Here is a 9,111-nt window from a genome sequence, read left to right as displayed (position 1 = left end):
ATAAAAAGAGAGGCTCTGTTAATAAAATCTTTAATAGAGAGAGAGAGAGAAACTCTGTCGGCCCTTCACATACAGAGATGCTGGCAACACATCTGTGTCTTAAATGGCAACTTTGCTTTGCTTCCTCTTAGTGGTACTGAGGATCCAACCCAGGCCCTTGCACACACTAGCCTAATGCTCTACTGCTGAGCAGTTTACCTTTGAAAAGAGAACAGGAGATGTTCGTGGTTTGATGTAATTTAGGAGAGGGTGGCATAGAGTAGAGGTTGCTATGTCTGAGTTGCTCTTCAAACAGCAAGTCTTAACTGCCTGGTGGCTCACACCTGTAATCCTAGCTGCTCAGGAGGCTGACATCCAAAGACCATGGTTCAAAGCCAGAGCATGCAGGAAAGTCCATGAGACTCTTACCAATAAACTACTCAGAAAAACCTGGAAGTAGAACTGTGGCTCAAGTGGTAGACACTAGCCTTGAGAGGCTCAGGGACAGCGCCCACGCTGAGTTCAAGCCTTAGGAATGGCAGAAAAAAATAAAGGAAGTCTTGACTCTACTAACCAAAGCCATCTCTGCATTATTATACTTAACATCACCAAAATGGCGGGGTGAAGTGATTGCTTTCCACTGACAAGAATAAAAGGAAATTGAGGCCAGACGTGGTGGCTCACGCCTGTAATCCTAGCTACTCAGGAAGCTGAGATCTGAGGATCATGATTCAAAGCCAACCTGGGCATGAAAGTCCAAGACACTCTTGTCTCAAATTAACCACCGAAGTGGGGCTGGGTGGCTTGAGGGGTAGAATGGTATCCTTAAGCTGAAGAGCTCGGGGACAGAGCCCAGACCCAGAGTTCAAGTCCCGTGACGGACCAAAAAAAAAAAAAATGGGTTAGCAAAATGTGTCCCCAGACCCACTAATATTGTATCTAAGTGTGTTCTAAGATTGTTTCAAATATGCTAAGCAAAACCAGTATGGTTTGTAGGCTTCTGGCACACTTGATCCTTTTCAGTCGTGTGTGTCAGCTCCAGTTTACATTTCCAGCTGCCGTGATTCTCGGCCTCACCTAATAGTTCAAGGGTTATGTGGAAAAGGAGAGGTGGCTTCAACCCTGGAGAAACCAACACTGAACAATTCGGTTTCTTTAACTCTTACTCATTTTACTTGCTACTGTCTGGGAAGGTGAGAACATTTACGTTTTGTAGCTTTAAATATTCATAATTAGTCTTGTGCACTAGCTCACACTTAAGATCCCCCTTCCTCTAGAGGCTCACATAAGAAGGATCCTCATTTCAAGGCTTGCCCAGGGTGAACAGTTTGTGAGATTCCCATCTCAACCAGTAGAGCTGGGTGGGCAGTGGAATCCATCCATCTGTGGTCCAGGTCCTTTGAGAAGCTTGTAGTTCCAGACCCAGATCAGCTCAGTGGGGGGGGGGGGTTACAGTCCCATCTCAACAGAACACATGTGTGGTACACACCTGTCATTCTAGCTAAGCAGGATTCAGTCAGTTCAGTCACGCCACACCTGGCAGAAAGCCAGAGCCGGTCTTAAAATAATCAGAGCAAAAAGAGATGGGGAATGGCTTCAGTGGTAGAGCGCCTGCCTCACAAGTGCAAAGCCCTGGTGCAACACCATATTGGGTGCAGAGGACACAAGTAACCATCCCTTGCTCACAGCAGACAGCGAATGCATAGCAACATTACAACCGAGGTCCAGACCTGACTTCCACTCCTCCCTCCCACACACACCAGTCCCATGTGGAATAAAAACACACAAAGGCTTGATGTTAGCAGATTCAGGCCTGGTGGAAAGCTGAGAAATATGGGTAAAGTAAATTGGAATCTCTTGGCTGAATTGTTTTTACTTTTTACTGAGATTTTGTAAAGGGAGAAATAGGAGAATTTCCTGTTGCCCGTGCAGGAAACGGGACTCAAAATGACGGCCATTATCTGTTGCCTGTATTCTTCCTTCTGAGCTGGCAGAATATCTGTGGTCATGCATCTAGCCACCCCCAACCATTAGATGGTTCTGGGTGGCCAAGGTGGGTGCTGCTTATTCAAATGATAGTCAATATGGGACTGGATGATGCCTCTCAACCAGCATCAGCACATTTCTAACATACTCCTGTGCTGCCCTCACTGGAATACCTAGCGTCCTTGGGTAAAGCATGGACAAGCCCAGAAGGCTGAAAATAAACTTAAGCCTGATCCAGTTCCTAGATGAATTAGCAGGCTTAGCCAGTGCTCACACTTGTAATCCTAGCTACTCAGGAGGCTGAGATCTGAGGATCATGGTTCAAAGCCACCCTGGGCAGGAAGGTCCGTGAAGCTTATTTCCACTTAGCCACCAAAAAGCTGGAAGTAGAGCTGTAGCTCAAGTGGTAGAGAGCGCTAGCCCTGAGTAAAAACTGAGGGATGGCACCCAGGCCCTGAGTTCAAGCTTCTAGTCTAGCATGCTTGAATATATGTGCAGGCATACACACATGCACATCTGAAACATCTTGTGTTTCGGGCTATCCAGATGTGTGCAGTGAAGCTGACTTTGCCTGTCCCAGGTAACTCACCTCAGCCTCCTGAGCCTCAATGTCTCCACTGGAAAATGGGGTGACTGTATGTTGCAAGTGCTTTGTGAGCAGTGTATTTTACACAAGCCCACCACAGAGCTGGTTTTCAGGACAATTGAGCACTCCTCCCATCTCAACCATGGAGTGGAGACAGGCAGAGCTGCCCTGGGGTTAGAAAAGGACAACATCTGGGCCATAGCTGGTGTGTGGCCCTGTGTGATTGTGATTGGCTTCTTGTGACTAACTCTGACTTTCTCTTGTGTCCTCATCGACCCTGTGGGGCTTTTCTTGACATAGGATGGAAACGAAGGCCCAGCTGGTGAGTGATCTTGAGACTTCAGGAGGCTGGCGGCCCAGGGCACATTGTGCTTGGCGCTGGGTGATATGATTCCGTCTCCCACCCTATGCTAGGCCCAGAGGAAGGACAGTGTCGGGTCATCTCATGTTGGAGCTTATGAGGTCTAAGTCCCCATGCTTTCTTGGCTGAGTGGACTACAGAAAGCTACTTCTCCTCTCCTACCTGCCTGGCAGCCACAGCCACATGGGGTAAGTGAGGGCAAGACAAGATATCCGTGGAATGGCGGACTTCATCCCCATCCTGTGGAGGCTGGAGTGACAGCTCCATGTTAAACTCATGACAAGGAGGGCCTGGGGAAAGAACCACAGCCAGCTTCCTGCCAGCCCTCCTGTGGGGCAAGCAGGGTCACGTTCTCTGTCTGCAGCACTGAGTTGTCCCCTCTGTCTGATGAAGTAATGAACATTCTTTGCTCAGACAGCAGCTTTCAGCTAGGCCCGGTCCCATTCTGCTTCAAGGGGATTTTCCTTACAACCCCCACCTTCCCAGAAATCCTCAGGGGAGGGAGGGAGGGACAGCCCTGGCCCGCTTCTGCCAAAGTGAGAAGGAAAATAATGGGTTTTAGTAGCTTCTCCCAGACGGCACCTCCTGCCCAGTCCCCTCCGGCTGAGCTAGTCCCCAGGACGTCCACTTCAGCTGGCCAGCTTCACATCTGGGGTTTCCTGTGCCAGCCTGAGGCTAGGCTTCCAGCCCGCTGCTGCAGAATGGAACAGAGCCATGCATGGGTGGCTCATGCCTGTAATCCTAGATACTCAGAAGGCTGAGACCTGAGGATCTCAGTTCAAAGTCACCCCAGACCAGACAGTCCGAGAGACTTTCCAATTAAACACTCCAAAATCAGAAAGTGGGGGTGCGACTCAAGTGGGAGAACTAGCTCTTGTACAAAAAAAAAGCTCAGGGATAACACCCAGGCCCTGCATTCAAGCCCCCAATCCACCCCCAAAACATAACAACAACAAAACACAGCTGACTCAAACACCAGCCTGAAGATGCAGACACCTTTGAACTCTTAGTAGGATAATCAAACACGTCCAAAGCAAGTCTGATTTAAACATTTTTATTTCCAGGATGGAGAGTTTGGTCTAGTGTTAAAGAGTGTTTGCCTAGCATGCACGAAGACCTAGGTTTGATTCCTCAGTAACCACATACATAGAAAAAGCCAGAAGTGGTGCTGAGAAAGCCCAAGAACAGTGCTCAGACCCTGAGTTCAAGTCCCAGGACTGGCAAAAAAAAAATGTATTTCCAGCTTATGCTTTTAAATGGAATCATATTCTAATTTCTCCAGTCTCCATCATGCACTTTTGTATTTCACCCCTGCACCTTTTACACACAGCAAGGCTCAAAATGAGTTTCAAGGTTGCAAACAAATCAGAAAACGTTCAGATAGCAGTCCTTAAACCTTCCTTCCCTCCTTTATTTAAGCTGTCTGATCCTTTGGAATTTGAAGTGTTTCAACTGCAATTGCAAGGCTATGGAATTGGAAAGATCTGTTTTCAAATCCCACATCAGTTCTGAGTTGTGTGGCTTTAATCCAGTTATTTAAGTTTTCTGGGTTTCTCTCTCTCTCTCTCTCTCTCTCTCTCTCTCTCTCTCTCTCTCTCTCTCTCTCTCTCTCTCTCTCTCTCTCCCTCTCTCTCTCCCTCCCTCCCTCCCTCCCTCCCTCCCTCCCTCCTTCCCTCTCTCTCCCCCTCCCTCCCCCATCCCTCCTCTTTCTCCTCAGCCTGAGGGTTTTTGTTTTGTTTTAGTTTTTTGGGGGTGGGTTTTGGGACTTGAACTCAGGGCCTGGGCATTGTCCCTGAGCTCTTCAGATCAAGACTACCCCTACCCCTTGAGCCACAGCCCTACTTTCCGTTTTCTAGTGATTCATTGAAGATAAGAGTCCAGGACTGGCTTTGAACCAAGATCCTCAGATCTCAGCCTCCTGAATAGCTGGGATTACAGGTGTGAGCCACTGCACCCCTTCTTAGGTAATCCATTTTCAGCTACCATAATAGAATACCTGAGACTGGGTAATTTATAAGAACAGAGATTTCTTTTGGTTGGTCGTGGGGCTTGAACTAGGACCTGGGCACTGTCCTTGAGTTCTTTTGCTCAAGACTAGTGCTTACCAGTTTGAGTCACAGCTCTACCTCTGGATTTCTGGTGGTCAATTGGAGATAAGAGTCTCATAGACTTTCCTGACTGGGCTGGCTTTGAACTGTGATCCTCAGATTTTTAACCTGGGTAGCAAGGATTTCTGGAGGCTAGGTGACAGAGGGCAGAGTGAGACTGAGCGAGCAGACTCTCTGGCCCTCTTCCCCTCCAAGGCCACTAAGCCACCATGGAAGCCCACCCTCAGGGTCTCCAAAGGTCCCACCTCCAAATCCATCAATATGTGAACTGGAGGTCCCCCTTCTTATGCAAGTTTTCTACGAGCAGTCCATATAGCATGTACCAATAGCTTTTGCTTTTTGTCCTGAGGCTCAACCTGCTGGGATGGCAAAATACTCCAACCCTGCCCAGTTAGGGCATACAGGAAGTGGGGACTGTCTGCTTAGTCAGTTGCTTCTAGCCTGAAGGGGCTTCTTGTAGACTTGGTGGGTGGGGGGAAAGAAGGGGTTCTGTTTCCTAGATGCATGGGATGCCAGAACTTGTGCAGACAGGCAAGAAACCCGAAGCCAGAAGCACCAGCTCCCAGCCCTGCTGACTTCTGTCACCTAGTCAGGGACACAAGCTGGCTTCTTCCTCCTTCCCCCACCCACTTGGCAGGACACCTGGCATGGTTTCAAGAGGATGAGGGTTGGGCCCTGGCAGGAAGATTCAGCTTCTCACCCAGAGAAAAAGGTAGGGGTGAGTGGGGAACAATTCAGATCAGCAGTTTCTTGAAATGCTTGCCTAGATGGCTCTTTGCTCTCTGTGTACCCCTTCCATGTTTCCTTCTTTTCTCTTTTTATGCATTCTTCCAGGAGATTTTATACAGCCCCATGAAGGCATTTCTGTAATGGCGCCCAAGCCCCTTTACCTAAGCCAGAATTCTCGGTGGCTATTACCATTAATATTCTAAAGTAAACATACCTTCAACTCGAGTCTCCAGGTAAAAACCTGGAAACTCCCGGCCCTTCCCTTTTCCTGGCTACAAAACCTTTTTTTTTTTTTTTGTCAGTGCAGGGCTGGAACTCGGGGCCTGGGTGCTGTCCCCGAGCTCTTCGGCTCAAGGCTACTGTTCTACCACTTGAGCCACACCACCACTTCCAGTTTTCTGGTAGCTAATTGGAGATAAGAGTTTCATGGACTTTAGTGCTGGGACTAGCTTTGAACCTTGACTCTCAGATCTCAGCCTCCTGAGTAGCTAGGATTACAGGCGTGAATCAAATATAGTCTCAAAAGCCAGATCTGCTTCCTACAGCATTTTTGGCTCCCCACCCCTTTGCCCACTCCCACCCCACTTGGCCACTTAACTGGTTCCTGTGGCTTTTTTTTTTTTTTTTTGCCAGTCCTGGGCTTGAGCTCAGGGCCTGAGCACTGTCCTTGGGTTTTCTCAAGGCTAGAGCTCTACCACTTGAGCCTCAGCACCACTTCCGGCTTTTTTCTATGTATGTGGTACCGAGGAATCGAACCCGGGTCTTCATGCATGCTAGGCAAGCACTTTAACCACTAGGCCAAACTCCCGGCCCCTCCTGTGGCTTTCTTGATTTCAAGTTCTCCCCGAGATCACCAGTCATACCCAAAGTCACCCACTTTCTTGGCAGGAGGATACTGGGGTTTAACTCTTGCACTTGAATTCATGACTTAGCTCTTTTCTCTTTTTCAGATAGGATCTCTCCCTGCTCTCAGAGCATGATTTTCACATCTCTATCACAAGGCTGGGATTATTGGTGTGCATCATCATCCTCCACCCCAACTCTTTCTAAAGGTTATCATAGGGTCAAGATCCTTCAGAGCGGTAGTGGTAAATTTTATTTATCAACTTCAGTAAACCATAGAAACTAGGTATTTGGTCAAATACCATTATTTTAGTGAGTTTTTGTTTGCTTTTTTATTTTTTTTAGTTGAGCTTATTTATGCCAGTTTGCAGGCCTGAACCCAAGGGTGCGATCCCTGAGGGTTGTTTGGCTCCAAGCTAGTGCTCAACAACTCGATCCACAGCCCCACTAGCTTTTGCAAGTTAATTGGAGATGAGTCTTAACTTTTCTACCTGGGCTGGCTTGAACTGAGATCCCTAGATCTCAGCTTTTTTTTTGTAATTTTATTATTATTATTATTATAAAGATGATATACAGAGGGGTTACAGTTACATAAGTCATGTAAAGAGTACATTTCTTTTTGGAAAACAAAAAAGAAATTTCTTCTCTCCCAGTTTTTCCTTCCCATCCCCGTCCACAAGTTGTATGTAGCTCATTTTCAACATAGTGTTCAGTGAGTACCACTACTGAATTTGTTCATCCTTTGTTCCTCCATTTCTGTGACTCCCTTACCCTTCCAAAGACAGATACGTGCACAAACAAGACAAAAGGAAGACAACATAAAAACAACAGCAAAGAAAGAAAAACCTGTTTCCATTTCCTGGAGTGTTCATTTCACTGGAGCATGCTTCTGTAGTCTCGTTGTGTGTGAATGCTGCAGTCCAGTGTAACTTATCACGTCCCCGAGAATTGTAACCCATCTAGCTTCCGCATATGAGAGAAGACATGCCCGTTTGTCTCTCGCGAGGATCACACGCCTGAGCCACCAGCTAGCTGACATGAATTCTTCAGTCAGTAAAACTGCCCACCATGGGTGGGTGGGTCTCATGGAAGCCGCTGTAGAGTTTTGAGGAGCAAAGGCTGACCTGGAGTTACAGGTATACAGGACATCAGCACAGGACATTCTGTTGTACATGCAGCTTTGACAACCCCTGCCCCCAACCTTGGGTTCTTCAGGAACCCTCTGACTAGTACAAGTAGCTCCTGTTCAATTTCACAATCAACATGTGAAGTTCTTAGCTAGACCACCAGACTTGGTCAGCTGTGCTCCACTGGTGCCTTTATACCTTTTAGAAAAAGGCACATGCCCTACCCAAATGCAGATCTAGGACGGAGCAAGCAGGCTGCCTGGAGCTGAGTAGAGCCCGGGAAAGCGTCTCCCTCTTCTAGGCCCTCCAACCCGGACACGCACTCCAGCTACCCTGCTTCTTTTTGTTGGTAGCGGTGGTGATGATGGGGCTTGAACTTGGGGCCTGGGCATTTCACTTAAGACTAGTGCTCTGAAGTTCGTGAGGCTCTTATCTCCAATTAACCACTAGACAATGGAAAGTGGGGCTGTGGCTCAAGGGGTAGGGTGGTAGCCTTGAGCTGAAGAGCTCAGGGACAGCACTCAGGCACAGAATCTACCAGCCCCCCCCCCCAAAAAAAATAGACTAGTACCCTGCCACTTCGAACCACAGCACAGCATGGCTTCCCATTTTCAAGTGGTTATTTGGAGATAAGAGTCTCACAGACTCTCTTGCCGTGGCTGGCCTTGCATGTTGGTCCTCCAGTCTCAGCCTTCGAGTGGCTAGGATTGCAGGTGTGAGCCACCAGCACCCAGCTGTCTTGCTTCTCAGTGGACCCTGGTCTGGCTCCTAGTCCCAGCTCTTCTATCTCAGGTCCTCCCTCCCCTTAATGTCCCTGTGCTCTCTTGAAGCCTTTCGCGCGCGCGCGCACACACACACACACGCACACACACACGCACACACGCGCGCACACACACACACACACGCACACACACACACACACACACACTTTTACATTTTATTTTATTTTATTCTTGCTGTGTAGCTTAAGCTGACTTGGAATCGGTAATCGCCCGGCCCCCGGAGCTCTGGCCCCAGTCAGGTCCGCCAGACGGGATCCCCGCAGCGAAGGAGCCCGGGTTTCCCCTCCCAATGAAGTCAGAGGGTGCGAGTGCGGGGTGGCACGGGGCCGGAGGGGTGGGGCGGGAGGGAGCGGGTCCGGAGCGGGGCGGGCCCGGGAGCGGGGGACCGGGGAGGGGCGGCCCCGGTGCCTCGGCTCCCTCCTTCTCCCAGCCAGGTCTCGGGAATGAAATCTGCCCGCGCCGCCGGCCGAGCGAGCGCGCGGAGGACGGAGCCGGGCAGCTCCTCCCGCCCGGGCGCGCGAACCCGCAGCGCGGGGGTGCCCGGGCCCGGGGGAGCCCCGGAGCGGGGGGAAGCAGCCCGCCCGGCCCCAGGAGCGGCGTCCTCCGCAGG

This window comes from Megascapheus bottae, chromosome 10 (assembly GCF_031878675.1).
Source record: "Megascapheus bottae isolate mThoBot1 chromosome 10, mThoBot2.hap1, whole genome shotgun sequence".
Lineage (NCBI taxonomy): Eukaryota > Metazoa > Chordata > Mammalia > Rodentia > Geomyidae > Megascapheus > Megascapheus bottae.
The sequence above is the reverse complement of the archived record's forward strand: the minus strand, read 5'-3'. Positions refer to the sequence as shown.